At 42.0% G+C, this 18,381-nt stretch overlaps 1 long non-coding RNA gene across 1 annotated transcript; it reads left to right on the top strand.

Annotated features, from left to right (window-relative positions):
* Positions 1–14,350: 14,350 nt before the first annotated feature.
* On the top strand, positions 14,351–17,101 carry LOC117664135 (uncharacterized). The gene is made up of 2 exons (XR_004590927.2): positions 14,351–14,448; positions 16,972–17,101. It is a non-coding gene; the product is annotated as an uncharacterized LOC117664135 (long non-coding RNA).
* Positions 17,102–18,381: the final 1,280 nt, after the last annotated feature.

The following is an 18,381-nucleotide window of genomic DNA, read 5'->3' as shown; positions in this document are numbered from 1 at the left end:
TGAGGGTAGAAGTTGAAACAATTTATGTCCAGGATGTAAGGGGTCTGTAGATATTTTCACAGCTCTCTTTTTGACTCGTGCAGTATACAGCTCCTCAATGGAAGGCAGGTTGGTAGCAATTGTTTTTTCTGCAGTTCTAATTATCCTCTGAAGTCTGTGTCTGTCTTGTTGGGTTGCAGAGCCAAACCAGACAGTTATAGAGGTGCAGATGACAGACTTAATAATTCCTCGGTAGAACTGAATCAGCAGCTCCTTGGGCAGTTTGAGCTTTCTGAGTTGGCACGGAAAGAACATTCTTTGTTGAGCTATTTTGATGACGTTTTTGATGTTAGGTGTCCATTTTAAGTTCTGAGATATGATAGAACCTAGGAAAAAAGCCTGCAACCTTTTGATGTATGTGGATTCTGCAATCTCTTGCTCAACTGCACCAGCAAAAGTTTTTTTTTTTTTTTCCCCAGGACAGTGCTTGTAATATCTATAATGGAATGTCAGGGAAGGTTGGAATGTTCTGATATTATTTTGTCCTCGTTGTTTTGAGCCCTGATGTCCAACTTGTGCCTGTTCATCTTTTCCTTCATCATTTAGCCAGTCCTATGTTTCATCCAAAAGGGACGTTCCTGTCACCTGCCATGAAGCTTATGCCATTTATTTTATTTTTAATTGAATAAAAAAAAAGGTTTTGTTTTGAAGGAGAGGTTTTCCTTGTAATTGTAATTTATTGGCGCAGAGTGTGATCTATCAGAAGACGCAGATTCTTCATCTTTCGGTTATAATATGACAACAAACGTTAATGAATAATGCAGATAAGCAAGTGACTCTTAAGAACCCGGCACAAATAAGCAAGACAGACAAGAAAAAGAAAAAAAAAACCCAAGGAAGACATCCTTGCACAAGAACCCAAAACTTAATGCACTGAATACAAAGAGAAATGCCTCTAGACAATCACGACAGCAGCAATATTTCATTTTAATTTATTTTAGAGAATGAGACTGGAGCCTGGGAAAAAAAAATGGGACAATCACATTTCATTGTCATACAGCTCAATTTGAAATTTTAGCTTGCTGGTGGACAGCCAATTGGAACTCTTCCCTGGCATGATCTGTCATTTTATACTTACAAGGAAGGTTGAAGGAAGAGATGGGAGGGGGACCGAGTCAAGATGAGAGATTAGGATGAGCAAAGGCTTTATGTAAGCGTTGGGAAATTTTTTAATTCTTCTCTTGCTGTGATGGAACGGAAATGGAGGAGGAAGGCTTAGAAAAACGAATAGCGCCGCACACCTCCACATTTATTCTGCTGAATTGTTCTCCTAAATTCTCTTTCTTTCAGGTTGTGGAGTTTGCTATGAAAATATGTACTGGACTGAAGGTGGATAAACCTAAATCTAGTCTCTTTCAATATCATCGAATTTTGATAATCAAAAAAAAGGGAAAAGCTAAAGAGCTACAGATTCCATATCATTTGCAACATCCCCCAAAAATATTTCCTATGCGGTTGGTGACATTTTAAGCATATGCACCACAGATGCAAAATCTTTTTTTTTTTTTTTGCATACAATGTGTTCTCACTATATCCTTTGGCTTGGTGCTCATCTGCTCAAACTATAGGTACAGTATTTTGTGTAGTCTTTGGGTGGAGAGTGGGGTACCCCAAGAATCTGTCTTAGGCCCAATACTCTTCAACATCTTCATCAATGATTTAGCCGAGGGGATAGAAGGGGAATTCATCAGATTTGCAGACAACACCAAGCTGGCAAGAATAGCCAACATTCCAGAAGATAGGGTCAAGCTAGAGAAGGATCTTGTCAGACTTGAACACTGTCTGCTATATTGTGGGCATGGATGAAGTCATGAATACAGTAGAATCCCCCCCCTTACAGTAGTGGCCAAAATTGTGGAAACCTTTTGGGAAAAGTGTATTTTCTAAAACTAGCTACTAAGCTAAGAACACCACTTTTTTTTTTTGAAGTAGTTCCATAAAATTATATATCAATGGAAAGATCATTTAACCAAGAATGTAATGCAATCACTTTTATGAAGGATTTGCTATTAGAGTAGCAGTTACAGTATAAAGAAGAAAAGTGAAACACGTAGAAAAAAATGAGATATACAAAAATTATCACCATAGAAAAAACGAGATATACAAAAATTATCACCATGTCAGTTAATACTTAGTTGGGTAACTTTTAGCATGAATTACGGGCTTACAACATCTTCCCATGGAGTGAACCAAGCCTTTTAGTTCTGCAGCTGTTATCATGTAAAACCAAGATTGAATGATTGCTTCTATTAACTGGATTTTATTGCTGGGTTGCTTCTGACTAACCAGTTTCTTTAGTCGGCGCCATAGATTTTCAATTGGGTTAAGGTCTGGGCTATTCCCAGGCCATTCCAGCAGTGGTATAGGATTATCTTGAAACTCCGGGGGAAAAAAAGTGGTGTTATTAGCCATCAAACCTCAAAAATATACTTTTCCCAAAAGGTTTCCAAAATTTTGGCTACTACTGTATTTATTCCTACCTGCCCTTCTCTTCCCTGTCTTGTCTCTTCACCTTTCTTCCCTCCCCTTACTTCTCCTTCCTAGCCATTCTACATTCCCCTCCCTTTCCCCTCCCTTTTCCCCTCCCTACTCCCTATCACTCTCCCACTCCTGCCTCTCCCCTTCTCTTCCTGTTCCCTCATCCTCTCCCTCCCTCTCAATTACCTCTAACAGTAACCAGCATGGATGAAGTCATAAAGACATAAGAATTCTCCCCTCCCTATTTGTCCCCCCATCCACTCTCCTTCCTTTCCTGTATCTCTCCTCTCCCCTCTCCTGCCAGACCCACTCCACCTTTTCATCTGCCTTCCTTTTCCCTTCTTCATCCCCTTTCTTCCCTTTCCTCCCCATCCTGTGCCCCCCCTCTTCTGCTCTCTCCCCTTTCCCTCTCTATCAATCCTACTCTAACTCTTTGTCTCCTTCCCTCCCCCCTCCCTTCCCTTCCCTTTGTGTCTCCTTCCCCTCCCTTCTTCCTTCTTCTCCCTCCCTCCCAGGGGTGGGCTTCAAAAATTTTAACAAGAGGTTCTCTGCCCAGTTGCTGGTGGGCATGCCCATGATGGGCGTGGCTTAGTCGGCCTCCTGCACTACAGCGGAGGGGGGGCATTTTTGCCCTCCCGGGCTCTGGATGCTTTCTTTGAGCCTCCGGGAGGGCAAAAATGGCCTCCCCATGCTCCAGGCTCTCTGGAGGCTGGAAATGGGCCAGTTTCTGGCCTTCCTGAACTTTCAGTAGGCCCGTTTTTTGCCCTCCCCAAGCCTCCGTGTGCACCCTGCACTTACCTGCATCCAAAATGGACCACGTGGGGACTCCTGGGAGGGGCAGGGTGGGCATGGCCAGCCAGGAGTGGGATTTGGCGGTTCTCTGAACTACACAAAATCTTAGCTAGAGATTCTCCCGAACCCCTGAGAACCCCCAGCAGCCCAGCCCTGCTCCCTCCCATCCCTCTCACTCCATCTTTTGTCCCCTTTCCCCATCTTCATTTCCTCTCCCTCCCTCTCTCCTATTTATTTTTCTTCTCTTCTTCCCATTCCCCCTCTCTATTCCTCCCTCCCCTGATTCTGACCCTGATTCTCAATCTTATTTTTTATCCCTCACCTTAACCCTCACACCCTCACTCTCATCCTAAACCTAACCCAAATCCTCACTCTTCTAAGAATTGTCTGCAAAAAGAGGGAAGGTTCTCCAGAGTCCAGGAGCCCTACTGAAGAGCAACTTACTTCTAGGAAAGCATTTTCACTCTGATAACTGGTAACTGACAGTAACTGACACTTTAGCCTGCTGGGATGAAGTCACAAAGCCATTAGAATTCCCAAGGAGATGACCAGCCTCCCTCATCCTCCTATCAAAGGTGTCCTGCTCTTCCACCTTTGTGACCTACATCCGTGCCAAGCAACTGTCTCTAGGAAGCTACCAAATCAATCACTAAAGCTGCTCTCTTCTTATGTTTTGCACGGGAGACATAGCTCTTTGGATATAGTTATGAGATTAACTGAGGTTAGAGAGAATAAGGGAGAGAAATAAAGAATGGATGAACATTATTTTTCTAGGATTTATCTATCGGCATTTGTATATTTTATTAGTTTTATCTCTATACAACAAGGCTGTGAGATTGCTGTACATAAACTAGAGGTTGCCATGCCTGTTATGGCCGCATTCATAAAATAATGGGAGAAGTTGAGCGAAGAGAAGGTCCCAGTGACCTACATCTCCATCCTGGAAGAACTGCGAGTAATAGAATTCTTTATTGGCCAAGTGTGATTGGACACACAAGGATTTTGTCTTTGCTGTATATGCTCTCAGTGTACATAAAGAGAATAAAATACATTCATCAAGAATTAAAGGATACAACACTTAGTGATAGTCAAGGTTACTAATAAGCTATCAAATCGTACTAGGAAACAAATAAAAACAATATAAATTGAAAGATACAAGCAACATGGTTATAGTAATAAGTGGGAAGAGATAGATACTAGTAAGGAAGAGAAGAAAAATAGCAATACAGTCTTAGTAAATTATTTGACAGTGTTGTGGGAATGTTAGCAGAGTGATGGCATTCTGGAAAAAACTTCCCTTGTGTCTAGTTCTTTTGGTATGCTGTGCTCTATAGCATCGTTTTGAGGGTAGAAGTTGAAACAATTTATGTCAAAGATGGGAGGGATTTGTAGATATTTTCACAGCCCTCTTTTTGACTCGTGCAGTATACAGGTCCTCAATGGAAGGCAGGTTGGTAGCAATTGTTTATTTTCTGCAGTTCTAATTATCCTCTGAAGTCTGTGTCGGTCTTGTTGGGTTGAAGAACCAAACCAGACAATTATAGAAGTGCAGATGACAGACTCAATAATTCCTCTGTAGAACTGAATCAGCAGCTCCTTGGGTAGTTTGAGCTTTCTGAGTTGGTGCAGAAAGAACATTCTTTGTTGTGCTTTTTTGATGACGTTTTTGATGTTAGGTGTCCATTTTAAGTCTTGAGATATGATAGAACCTAGAAACTTGAAGGACTCTACTGTTGATACCGTGTTGTCTAGTATTGTAAGAGCTGGTAATATAGGAGGTTTTCTTCTTAAAAAAAAAAAGTTGTTGCGTTTTAATAAAACACCCTGCTTTGTTCAGAGAACACTCAAGAACAAACTAAAATAGTTGGACTTCCCCTTTCAATCACAGGTTGAAAGAATATAATTGGGGAGGATCCTTCACATTGGGGGTGGTTGACAGACAAATTCAACTTTCTCCATTGATCATCTTACTGCCTCCCGGCCCATCTTCAAGTTAGGGTTGAGTATTTTGATATTATTTAGTTCATATCAGTGGTGGGTTGCCCCCGGTTCGCACCGGTTCTATAGAACCAGTAGTAAAACCGGCAGGAGGCTCCACCCACCGACCCCGACGTCATCAAATCGTTTCTGCACTTGCGCAGGAGAGCGTGTGTGTGGACGAGTGAAGCGGCCCCGCTCCGAAGCGGTAGTAAAGGTAAGTAAAACCCACCCCTGGTTCATATTGAGTATAGGTTTTGTAAAATGTCATCTTTTTTAATTGTAAATGCCTAAAATTACCCTGTGGTAAGAGGGGTAGTCAATAAATTCCATAAATAAATAAAATGAGTAAATTATAACTGTTAGAAGGCTTGAAAGATAAGGTTAGGGATACAGAAAATCTATCTATCTACCAAGAGTTGACACCAATATGATGGCACATAAATAATAATTTACATAGCGCACAAATTCTCACAAAGTTTATTGAAATATATCGTGCAAATAGGGACACTGCATTATTCTGACATTCTTAAGAAAATGCCCTAGTACCAACTTATAAAAACACAAACTATAAGTATAAGTAGATCACATTATAATGGTTCTTTTTTTCTGATTTTCTGCTTGGCCCCTGCATTCACAGCAGCATAGAATATACTACTTTGTTCCTTTTTTTCTTGAAATGGATGAATTGCTAAGCACATATTCTAACGTGTTGCCAAACCTTAGATTAAAAAATATTCCCTTTTATCATCATTTTTTGAGAGGGCTAAAACGCACCTGCATTGAAGTTCAATTGCTGAGGTGGGCTGAAATTATTTCTCCATTTAATTTTTTTTTTTTTAGATCATGCAGACAAAAGCTTTATGGCAACCAAAAATATATTGGAACTCTTCTGATAATTATCTTCAAGATATTTTCAATACCAGTATATCATCAAACCTATTATTTCAAAGCAGGGATGGTATTCACTTACCTTCGCTACCGGTTCAGAAATGTGAGCACGTGCTTGCGCAGGGCCGGAATTCCGCACATGCACAGAGCATCAAAAACGTGGATAAATGGGACGTGACTATGTCAGGGTGGGTGGGCAGAGCCACCTGCAACCGCCGCTACCAGTTTACCCGAACTGGATAGAACCATCTGAATACCATCACTGTTTCAGAATAACAGAATAACAGAGTTGGAAGGTCTTCTAGTCCAACCCCCTGCTTAGGCAGGAAACCCTACACCACTTCAGACAAATAGTTATCCAACTTCTTCTTAAAAACTTCCAGTGTTGGAGCATTCACAACTTCTGAAGGCAAGTTGTTCCACTGATTAATTGTTCTAAATGTCAGGAAATTTCTCCTTAGTTCTAAGTTGCACATTTTTGCTGCCAAGAGGCTGTAGTGGGTTGCAAATCCCATCACTACTGGTTCGCTCATGGGCAGACACACGCATGTGCAGAAGCATCCGGGAGGGTGGGTGGAGCCTCCCGCCACCGCCACTACCAGTTCTCCCAATCCGGGGCGAACCGGTAGCAACCCACCACTGCTGCAGAGATGCCTACTAGGCCCAAAACGGGGTGTGGGGTGTGTGGCTTGGCCCCCCCATGGCCCGTTTTTGCTCCCAGGAGGCTGCAGGGAGGCATACTAGGCCCAAAATGGGGTGTGGAAGTTGTGGTGCGCCCCCCCCAGCCCATTTTTGCTCCCAGGGGGGTGCAGGAGGCCGAGTGCCCCTGGCCACGCCCACTATGACCATGCCCACCCAGTCAGTCATTAGGGCAGAGAACTGGTTGTTAAATTATTTGAATCCCACCATTGGATCTGTCTCTATAGGAAGAAACTCACAATGATTATTCAGAAGGAGCAATGCTTTCTTAAAAGATGAAAATAAGTATTTCCTTGAATGCAGCTTGATTCCTGAGGACACCACGGATGTACCCACATTATTTTCTTAGCAACAGGACTGTATGGAAATCTGTTGCCATTTTCCTTCCTTTTGTGATGTACTTATTTATTATGTCTAAATATAGTGCACAGCCCTTGAATGTCTTAGTGATCTCTCTTCTGGTTCAGTACTTTTCACTTAGTCAACTTGGCTGGTCTTGAAAAAAAAAAAAAGCTAAGTGCTTCCATTTTCTGGGGCTTGTTTCCTACACATTCAAATGACATAGGATTAAAACTTACATTAATGAAATAACTTGAAATGTCTTAAAATCAAACCTGCAGGGCTTCTATTTACTGACAAATCTATATATCTATGATGCTTGTTGCTATAAAACACCCACAAGAAACATGTCCACTAGTTTAAGTAATTGAAAACAGCCCAACTGCAGTCAGCCAGGCCTCACAATACACAACATGCATGGAGGTAAGACATGAATCAAACCCATTTTGGGTTGGGCAGCCTATGCCACCATTTATAGACACATAGAGGGTTACAAGACAGGACATGAAATGATGAATTGATTTAGTACAGCATGATGCTTCATATGTTTCCTATTCTTTAAAAATAGTAGTGTGGAAATATGTCCGAAGCCATCACAAAGAAGCATATAGCATTAATTATCACGTAGAAATAGTTCATACACAACCTTGGATCGGCAGTTAAGAATATACAGTAGGTGTGTGTCATGCCCCCGTTGGAGCCTGAATCTGCGGAGGAAGATGAGCTGGAACTGGAGCCAACGGAGATCGAAGGGGTGGCTTTGTTGGTTTCGGAGGAATGTGGGGAGGAACATGCTAAATCAGACCAGGGCCTTTCAGGTTTGGGATGGCTTGTAGGCAGAGAGGAAGGGGGGCAGGATGACCAAGAGAAGCTAAGCAGTGAATATGAGAGACAGAGCTCAGGCGATGAGCAAGGACCACCCCTCCTGATCCTTGAGCATGGAGAGGGGAGAGAAGGCGAGAACAGCGCAGACTGACCCAACTACTCAGGAGGAGAGCACTCTGCCACCTTCACAAGGCACCCCTGGGGACTGAGATTTAAGGATATGCTATGGGGACGGGCATTTGTTGGGAACAAATGCTGAATTCCTGGAGTGCTGAATGCCGTTGCCAACATTTGAAGTTTCCTGGAATTCCTGCTTTCTTCCTGGCTTCCTGGATTAATTGCCTTGCTTTTTTGCTTCCTGGTCTCCTTGATTTGCCCTGCTGGATTTCTTGCTTTGCAGCTGTTGTGCTCATAGCATTGGGCTGGACTACCTGCAGCCAGAGGCTACTGGAGGTGTGTGTGTGTGTGTGTGTGTGTGTGTGTGTGTGTGTGTGTGTGTGTGTGTGTGTGTGTGATCACTTTGCTCTGCAACTTGCCAGAAACATGGGAGCATTTGGAGAAATTTGAAGCAATAAAGGGGCAGTTCGAACTGCCAGCTGCCTGTGTTGTGCCCTGGGTCATCATGTGTGTGTGTGTGAGAGAGGGAGGGAGAGAGGGAGGGAGGGAGGGAGAGAGAGAGAGAGAGAGAGAGAGAGAGAGAGAGAGAGAGAGAGAGAGAGAGAGAGAGAGAGAAATGGAGTTCAATCAGCATGTTTAAATTTTGTATGGATATGCTGGATATGCTCTTTGCTTTGACTTCTGTGACTGATGATAATATGGAATTGGATTAAAGCTGATTCAGAGATCTAGCCCTATTATTAGGCACAACGAAACAGCTTTGAAAGCAGAGTAGGGTAGATAGGAATTTATTGCCAGATTCCATTGAAGGACCTCTGCATTTCTGCTGATTTGTCTCTTGCCATCTTGGTCATCCTCTTACTATATGCATTGTCCCATGAAGTTGCTCAAACTGAATTATGAAATGAGTTTTTTAAAAAGCCACTGAGTCGCCATAAAATGCAGCGTTCCGGGCAGACTTCACAGTGATGTTTATAGGATGATCAGAATAACTGGTCAAATAGAGGGTGTGTATGTATCAGAGTACCAAGGTAAGAAGTAGAGACAAGGAGTACAGTAGAAAGACAGATCCTTCTCTTGTTTCAAGTGATTTTTATTTATTCATAAAAATTTGTATAGCTGCCCATTTTACAAAAGGTGACTCTGGGCACAATTGAATAAAACAACAAATATTTGTTGTGCACCACCAGAGTCCTCTTTGGGAGAAGATGGGCAGCTATGTAAATTTGATTCATAAATAAGTAAATGAATATGGATCCTCTTAAGATGCCCCAACTGATACAGTCATTGGAAATCCTTTATGGCTTCTTATACCAACCGGAAAATCGAGGGCTACTGAGACATTGCAATTCCACTGAGTGGTTAGAATGCAGTATTGCAGATTACGTCTGCCCATTGTCAGGAGTTCGATTCTTTCTTTTTTTTTTTAATAAAGTTTTTTTTTTATTTTTCCCTCCTTAAAATTTGAACCCATAAATTTAAATTCAAATAACATAATACCATCCCCAATTATTACCTTAAATTCTCTTATTCCAATCACCAATGATTCTTTTATCAACTATTGCAAATAATATGTCAGCAGTTCGATTCTGATGAGCTCAAGGTTGACTCAGCCTTCCATCATTCAGAGGTTGGTAAAATGAGAACCCAGATTGTGGGGGGCAGTATGCAATATGCAAATAATGCTGACATTGGAAACTGTCCTAAAGCACTACGGAGTAGTATATCAGTCTAAGACTAAAACAAATGAAGAACGGCTGCAGGATTTGGGTTTGGCTAGTCTAAAGAAAAGAAGAATTAGGGGTGACATGATAGCAGTATTCCGGTATTTGAAGGGCTGCCACAAAGAAGAGTGGGTCAAATTATTCTCCAAAGTACCGGAGGGCAGGACAAGAAACAATGGTTGGAAACTAATCAAACAGAGAAGCAACTTGGAATTAAGAGAAACTTCCTAACAGTGAGGACAATTAACCAGTGGAACAGCTTGCCTTCAGAAATCATGGGCGCTCCATCACCGGATGTTTTTAAGAAGAGGCTAGGCTGTCACTTACCTGAAATAGTGTAGGCTCTCCTGTTTGAGCAGGGGCCTGGAGTAGAAGACTTCCAAGGTCTCTTCCAGCTCATTCTATTCTACTCTACTCTACTCTACTCTACTCTACTCTACTCTACTCTACTCTACTCTACTCTACTCTACTCTACTCTACTCTACTCTACTCTATTCTACTCTACTCTACTCTACTCTACTCTACTCTATTCTATTCTATTCTGCTATTGCTATCGTTATCTTGTCAGAGTACGTGGTCCCATCTACAGGCCACAGAAAGGGCAGTTCAAAAAAGCAACGTTTCTTCTAGTTTTAAAAGTACTCAATCCATGGCTGAGACAGAAGATATACAGTAGAAAAGTACACTGTAGCTCCATCTAGTAAGCTTCGAGGTTCTGATAATTATATTCTTACAACCCGTGATTGAAAGGGGAGGTCCAACTATTTTAGCTTGTTCTTGAGTGTTATCTGAACACAACAGGATATTTTTTATCGAAACCCAACAACTTACTCACAGTTCTTCCAGGATGGAGTTGTAGGTGAGTGGGATCTTCTCGTCTCTCAACTTCTCTCATTATTTTATGAATGCAGCCATAACATGCAGGCAAACTCTTGTTTATGTCCTCGCAACCTGTTTACATAGAGATAAAACTAATAAAGTAAACAAATGCTAATATAAAGCCTAGAAAAATAATGTTCATCCATTCTCTATTTCTCTCCCTTACTCCTCTGACCTTAGGTAATCTCATAAAGAGCTCTTTCAATTAAATATTACCCAAGAAACTACAATTACTTGCTTACAAATTCACACAAAGTTTATTTCATTGTATTACATTGCCAATGTAAAGGAGAGAAATAATTTTCCAGTTTCCTATTTATATTTTTATGTTTTCTCTCATCCTGTAATCCATATGTATTTTTTTCCCTCTTGGTTACATTCATGCACATAAGATCTAACAAGCTATGGCTTTGAGTGATGGAAATTCCCACCTATCCTCCTTCTAGTTAACAGAAACAGCGAGGAGTTTAGCTTACACCCAAAAGATTTATCTCCATCGACACTATTGACAGTCTATCAAATACTTCTTTTAACAAGTTTCAAAAGAGCTTTCAAAAGTAGTTGCTAACAACTCAGCATTTTCCCTCTTCGTTAATGCAAGAACGTGATGGTCATCCAACAAAGATGTTTTACATGAGATCCAGGAGAGGCAACAGAAACCTGCAGGTCATGTGTTACATTATAGTAACAGTAACAGAGTTGGAAGGGACCTTGGAGGTCATGTAGTCCAACCCCCTGCTCACGCAGGAGACCTGTATTAGGGATTTGAACCGCCAAACTGCCAACTTTTCTGATCGACAAGCTCAGTGTCTTGAAATTTTGTGCCATAGGTTTTATTGATGGCACCCAGGGGTGAAATGCTATTGCTACCGGCCGAACTGGTAGCGATGGCAGCAGGTGGTTCAGAGAACTGGTAGTGATGGCAGCACGAGACTCCGCCCACCCGCCCGGTTGTCATTACTTCCTGGTTTTAACCAGGAAGTAACCTGTTTTTTACCCTCTGCGCATGCGCAGACGGCTTTGTGCATGCGCAGAGGGTTTGCGCGGGTACTTCCGAACCGGTAGGGAAGGTAAGTAGATTTCACCCCTGATGGCAGCTATCAATAATAACCAAAAGACAATTAGACTTTATCTATCATAGTAGAAAGCTTTTTCCATTCTATTTCTTAGTAGGGAGAATGTCACAGACCAATGTATCAGTATTGATTAAAACACACACACACGTATACACACACACACACACACACATACAATTATTAGAAGGTAATAACACAGTAATTATATACTATATCTTATCTTCATTGACACATAATTCTTTTTTTTTGTTTTTAGAATAGTCATGAAAATATCATTATTAAAGAAAACATCCAAACTATCTTGGAATTTAGCAAGGTACCTAAAAGCTTTAGGTAAACATGCCCTTTAAAGAATAACTCATTGGTAGAAGCAGTGTGTACCACTTGTGATCCAGTGTTGCAATTAATCAAGTGACTTAAACCTGACTATGTGCCAAATTTCTTCAGCATATAACAGAATAACAGACTTGGAAGAGGCTTGGAAGCCCTCTAGTCCAGGGGTGGGCAAATGTGGCTCTTTTACAACCTGTGGACTTCAACTCCCAGAATTCCTGAGCCAGCTTGGCTGACTCAGGAATTGGCTGTCTCAGGAATTCTGGGAGTTGAAGTCTACAGGTTGTAAAAGAGCCACATTTGCCCACCCTTGCTCTAGTCCAGCGGTTCTCAACCTGGGGGTCGCGACCCCTTTGGGGGTCGAACGGCCATTTCACAGGGGTCGCCAAAGCACTTTTGACCAGTCCTCGAACTTACAACTGTCCTCACAATTTACGTTTTTGCCCTATCTTGTCACCATGGTGAAGAGAAGCAGTTGTGAAATGAGTGACATGGTTGTTAAGAATGCTGCACAGGCATAAATGTGAGGATGGTCATAAGTGTGAGGACCAGAAAAGTGCGAGGACCTGTCAGAAATGACTTTTTTTCAGCCCTCTGAGTAGTCCCTATACACATAGCCATGGCCACCTGGTCACACGACCAGCTAGCCACGCCCACCCAGTCACATGACCTCCAAGCCACACCTACAAAATAAGCCATGCCCACAGAACCGGTAGTAAACAAATTTAGAACCCACCCCTGGTTGGGGGTCATCACAACATGAAGAACTGTATTAAAGGGTCGCGGCATTAGGAAGGTTGAGAACCACTGCTCTAGTCCATCCCACTGCTCAAGCAGGAGACCCTCTTGTCACTGATGCACACAAGCAAATTGGAACCCTGGGATAGGTTTGCATCTTCCCTACATGCAGTTTAATTTGTCCCCCATAGTCCATTTTCACTGGCATTTCTCAATTGTTTCTAGTGCTCTGCCTCTTTGATGAGGAAAACAGAAGGAACTTCACTGATCAAATACGGCAAGGTGACCGATAGATGTTTGGAAGAGAGAAACTTCAAACAATGGGAGAAGAAAATAATAACTTTACAAGATTCCCCCCCCCCCTTTCCTCAAACAGTAAATAATGCAGAATATATATTGCAACGGGTCTAAATATGATAGGGTGAATAATTTGGTTCAAGATCTATTGGTCTTTCCAGACAATGGGCTGGATTCAGAATTTGTCAAAGTCATGCCATTAAAGTCAGTGAGATCTGATAGATTCAGTGCTGTTGATTTCAATGGGACAGATATATTTCAAGATTTATCCTAAACAGTCAAGCCTGCTTCCAAAGTTTATCCTAAATACAGTCAAGTCTGCATCCACAGTCAAGTCTGCTTCCAAACACAATCAGCTCTGCTTCCATTTATGGAAGTTTAATGTTTAATGAAAAGTTTAATGAAAAGGAGGACCAGGGGAGACATGACAGCAGTGTTCCAGTATTTGAGGAGCTGCCACAAAGAAGAGGGAGTCAAGCTATTCTCCATAACACTTGAGGGCAGGACAAGAAGCAACGGGTGGAAACTAATCAAGGAAACTTAAAACTAAGGAGAAATTTCCTGACAGTTAGAACAATTAACTAGTGGAACGACTTGCCTCCAGAAGTTGTAAATGCTCCAACCCTGGAAGTTTTTAAGAAGATGTTGGATAACCATTTGTCTGAAGTGGTGTAGGGTTTCCTGCCTAAGCAGGTGGTTGGACTAGAAGACCTCCAAGGTCCCTTCCAACTATGTTATTCTATTCTATTCTATTCTATTCTATTCTATTCTATTCTATTCTATTCTATTCTATTCTATTCTATTCTATTCTATTCTATTCTATTCCTATTCCTATTCCTATTCCTATTCCTATTTTATTCCAAGTCTGACTTTAGAAACCAAACAGAAGATTATTAAGCTGTTTAGCAGTGCTTCATGACAAGAGGACCTCTACACCCAAAGAACTATGCCTTCTGTGTAAAAAATGAGAAATAGGCAGCTTTAGTGATTGGTTTGGTAGCTCCCTAGAGACAGTTGCCTGGCATGGTGTACATCACAAGGGTGGAGGAGCAGATAACCTTTGATAGGAGGATGAGGGAGGCTGGTCATCTCCTTGGGAATTCTAATGCTTTGTGACTTCATCCCAGCAGTTTAAGTATCAGTTACTGTAAGTTGTTATCAGAGTGAAGATGCCTTCCTAGAAGTAAGTTGCTCTTCAGTAGGGCTCCTGGACTCTAAGGAACCTTCCCTCTTTTTGTAGAGAGGTAAGTGAGGGTGTGAGGGTTAGGATGAGGGTGAAAGGGTGACCGTGAGCTTGAGAGTCAGGAAGGGGAACAGAAAGGGGAAGGGGAGGAAGAGAAGTAAAAGTAAAATGGAAAGGGCGAGAGAGATGGGAGGGAAATGGAGATGAGGAAGGGAAGAGGGACAAAGGTGGAGTGGGATGGATAGGAGAGGGGAGGGGAGGGGAGAAGAAGGGGGAATGGAGTGGGACAGGAAGGGAAGGAAGGAGGAGGGGGAAGGGAACAAAAAGTTGAAGTTGGGTGAGTAGAGAGGAGAAGGGGGAGAACAGGAGAGGGAGAGAGGAGGGGATAGGATAGGAGGAAGGGAAGGCAGGGGGAATGAGGAAGGGGAAGGGGAGGCAGATGGAAAGGTGGAGTGGATTTGATAGGAGAGAGGAGGGGAAAGTACAGAAGGAGAATGGATGGGAAGGAAAAGTAGGGAGGGGAGAATTCTAAAGTCTTTATGACTTCATGCTGGTTATTATCAGAGGTAAGTGGGAGGGAGAGGATGAGGGGAGGGGCGGATAAGGTGAAAGGCTGGAGTGGGAGGGTGATAGTGAGGTGGGAGAGGAAGGGGAGGGGAATGCAGAGTGGCTGAGAAGGAGAAGTAAGGGGAAGAGAGGGGATGGGACAGGGAAGGGAAGAGAAGGGCGAATAGGAATAAAGAGCGGAGGGAATTCTACTGTTTTGGTGACTTCATCCATGCAGGTTACCACACAAAAGGGAGAGGAAGGGAGAGGGAAGGTGTGGGAGGAATGGGGAGGAGAGGGAGAGATGCAGGAAGGAGTGAAAGCTTGGTCAGAAGGAAAGTCAACCTGGAAATAAAGAGCAAATTCCTGACAGTGAGAACAATTAATTGGTGGAACAACTTTCTCTGGAAATTATGAGTGCCCCAGCACTGAAGATTTTGAAGAGGCTGGACAGCCATTTGGCTGGAATGGAATAAAGTTTCCTGCCTTGAGAAAGTGGGGGGGGGGGGCAAGCCCTCCAAGGTCCCTTCCAGCTTATGATTGATTCTGTGTTCTAATATTCCACTCCCTCCATATTGTATGAGAGTTTATTTTATAAGAGTCAATAGTTTATTATTTGATCCTGACTGTAACTTTCAGGTCCTTCCCTTGTGGACCCTCAAATAGGAACAGGGGTGGGCTTCAAAAATTTTAGCAAGAGGTTCTCTGCCCGGTTGCTGTGTGGGCGTGGCCATGGTGGGCATGGCCTAGTCGGCCTCCTGAACCATAGAGAGGGGGTTTTGCCCTCCCGGGGCTCGGAGGCTTTCCTTGAGCCTCCGGGAGGGCGAAAATGACCTCCCCAGGCTCCGGAGGCCCTCTGGGCCATTTCCAACCTTCCCGAACTTCCGGTAGGCCCATTTTTCGCCCTCTCTGAGCATCTGTGCATGCCCTACACTTACCTGCATCCAAAATGGGCCACTTGGGGAGTCCTGGGAGGGGTGGGGTGGGCAGGGCGGGCCAGCCAGGAGTGGGATTTGGGGGTTCTCCGAACTACACAGAATCTTAGCTAGAGGTTCTCCCAAACCCCTGTGAACCCCCAGCAGCCCACCCCTGAGTAGGAATATAGTTGTATAGGTCTGATTTTTAGATGTACGTATTGACTACTCCTCATTGACTATAAGTGTTTAAATTTTCCTTTTTTGGAATGAGATTTAAATCTATTCTGAATCAGAATCCAACTCTACAATTACCCTTTTGCTGCTCCGAGACTTTTGATTTGGTGGTATATTTGAAATTTGATATTTCAAACCATCTCAAATTCCTGTAATGTTAAAAAAAGAGGAGTAAGATAGATAATTTATTTGAATCCATATTCTGTATTTTGATGGTGAACAGAATAAAACTAAAATTAACTTCTCTTTGGTCTGAAGAACCTAAAGCAAACCTTGTTTTCCACAAATACAACATTGTCTTCACATTTAGAAAGAAAACACTTTGTGGTATTCTACCTATTGCTGCTAAATCTTTTCAAAAGACCCTCAAAATGTGGAATCAGCCTTCGTAATTTTTTTAAAACATGCATATTTTTTTCTGAAGGCACCTCCATTCTTTCAAAACCCATTTCAAAGAAGTTATCTGGAAAGCTCTCATAATTTTGAAAAAGATAATTATCATTTTGTTTACCAAATACTTCGGATGACAGGAAGAAGGTTGTAACTCGTTCTCTGGATGTATAAGGCATGGCATTACAATTGTGTTGCCTTAATTATATTCCATATTTTCCTGTTTTTATGGTTATATGATTCCACAGGCCATTAACTACTTTGAAAGCATATTAGGCTGAGCACACAGAACCTATGTTTTAAAGAAAATGAAATAAACTTTGAACTAATTGGATTTTGACTCAAGTGCCTATTCTGGTTTTCAACAGCCCAGTTTCTCATAGATTACATTACAACTGGTTCAGCAACTCTACATCTATCCATTTGATTGTCATTTGCTAATATGATTCTGTTTTTTCCCCCTTTATTTCCTTTATATTCTTATTTTCTTTATTTAGAGGAAGAGGGGAAACATGCTCAGGCCCACTGTTAACAACAGGGCTTAACTTCAAGGGGGAAGAAAACCTAGCTGTGAGTCAAATATACTCAGAACATTATTCTAAATAAATCACAAACAGAAACCACAAATATATTCTTGGCATGATAATGAGTCATCTCATTTCCCTTCAAACATATTCATTTAAAGATGAGAAAAACGAACTTTAAAACTTTTACATTTTATTCTCCGGTGGTTCATTAACACCCAAGCCTTTGAAGTCAGCTTCTCAATATCTATACCAAGACCTACTTGTTGTTGCTAAAATAAGCCATTCCTCTCTGTTTTCACTCATAAAATGCCAGAATAGGCGCACAGCTATCCCATTTTAATTTAGCTCTATTACATAGTATGACTACAGAGTAGAGAGTTGGTCTCTGACAGAAAACCACTTGAAGAAACTAGAAGCATTTGAAATGTGGATTTACAGGCGGCTGTTACGTATAAGTTGGGTTAACAAAATCACAAATGAGGATGTGATAAGCTGCCTGGGAAAGCCAAGGGAAATCATCAAAGCCATTAAAAAGCAAAAGTTAGAATATTCCGGACATGTGATGCGACACCCAGAAAAATACGGCATCCTTCACTTAATCCTCCAGGGAAAGATTGAAGGCAAATGAGGTCCAGGCAGAAGAAAAAAAAAAAAACCATGGCTTCAAAACCTAAGGGACTGGTTTGGACAAAACTTAGCAGCACTTTTTCATGCAGCTGTTGACAAAAATAGGATTGCCAACATGATCGCCAACGTCCGATCACGGATATGGCACAACAACAACAAGAAGAAGAGTATGAATGTGTATACATCTACATTCCATTCAATGAAAGTGAATGAAGGGGGCATTTCTTTCTCTTTGGTGTGCAATTGTTTATTTCCATCTATAGTTACATATACAGACATAAAAGGTCTGGGTAGTAGTACTTCAGTTACAAAAGCTAATGGAAAGCAGAACACTGTGAGTTGTAATTCTGCTTAGCCATAAAAGCCCAACTCACTTCACAGGGTTGTTGCGGGGAAAATAGGAGGAGAAAGGTGTGATGGATATGTTCATTGCCTTATCTGTGAAAATAATAAAAGTCACATACACACGTACACACACAAACTTTTGACTTTAAATTCATGTCAAAGCACTAGAGGAAGCCAATAGAGAAAAAGTTCTCATAATACAATAACTCATGAGCATATGCTGCAGCTAACTGAATGGAATGTTTAAAATACTGATGATGATGATGATGATGATGATGATGATGATGGAGGAGGAGAAGGGGAAGGGGAGGAGGAGGAGGAGGAGGAGGAGGAGGAGGAGGAGGAGGAGGAGGAGGAGGAGGAGGAGGAGGAGGAGAAGAAGAAGAAGAAGAAGAAGAAGAAGAAGAA

Source organism: Pantherophis guttatus, chromosome 5 (assembly GCF_059756535.1).
Source record: "Pantherophis guttatus breed Tessera chromosome 5, ASM5975653v1, whole genome shotgun sequence".
In the NCBI taxonomy this organism is placed as follows: Eukaryota; Metazoa; Chordata; class Lepidosauria; order Squamata; family Colubridae; genus Pantherophis; species Pantherophis guttatus.
The sequence above is the reverse complement of the archived record's forward strand: the minus strand, read 5'-3'. Positions and strand labels throughout refer to the sequence as shown.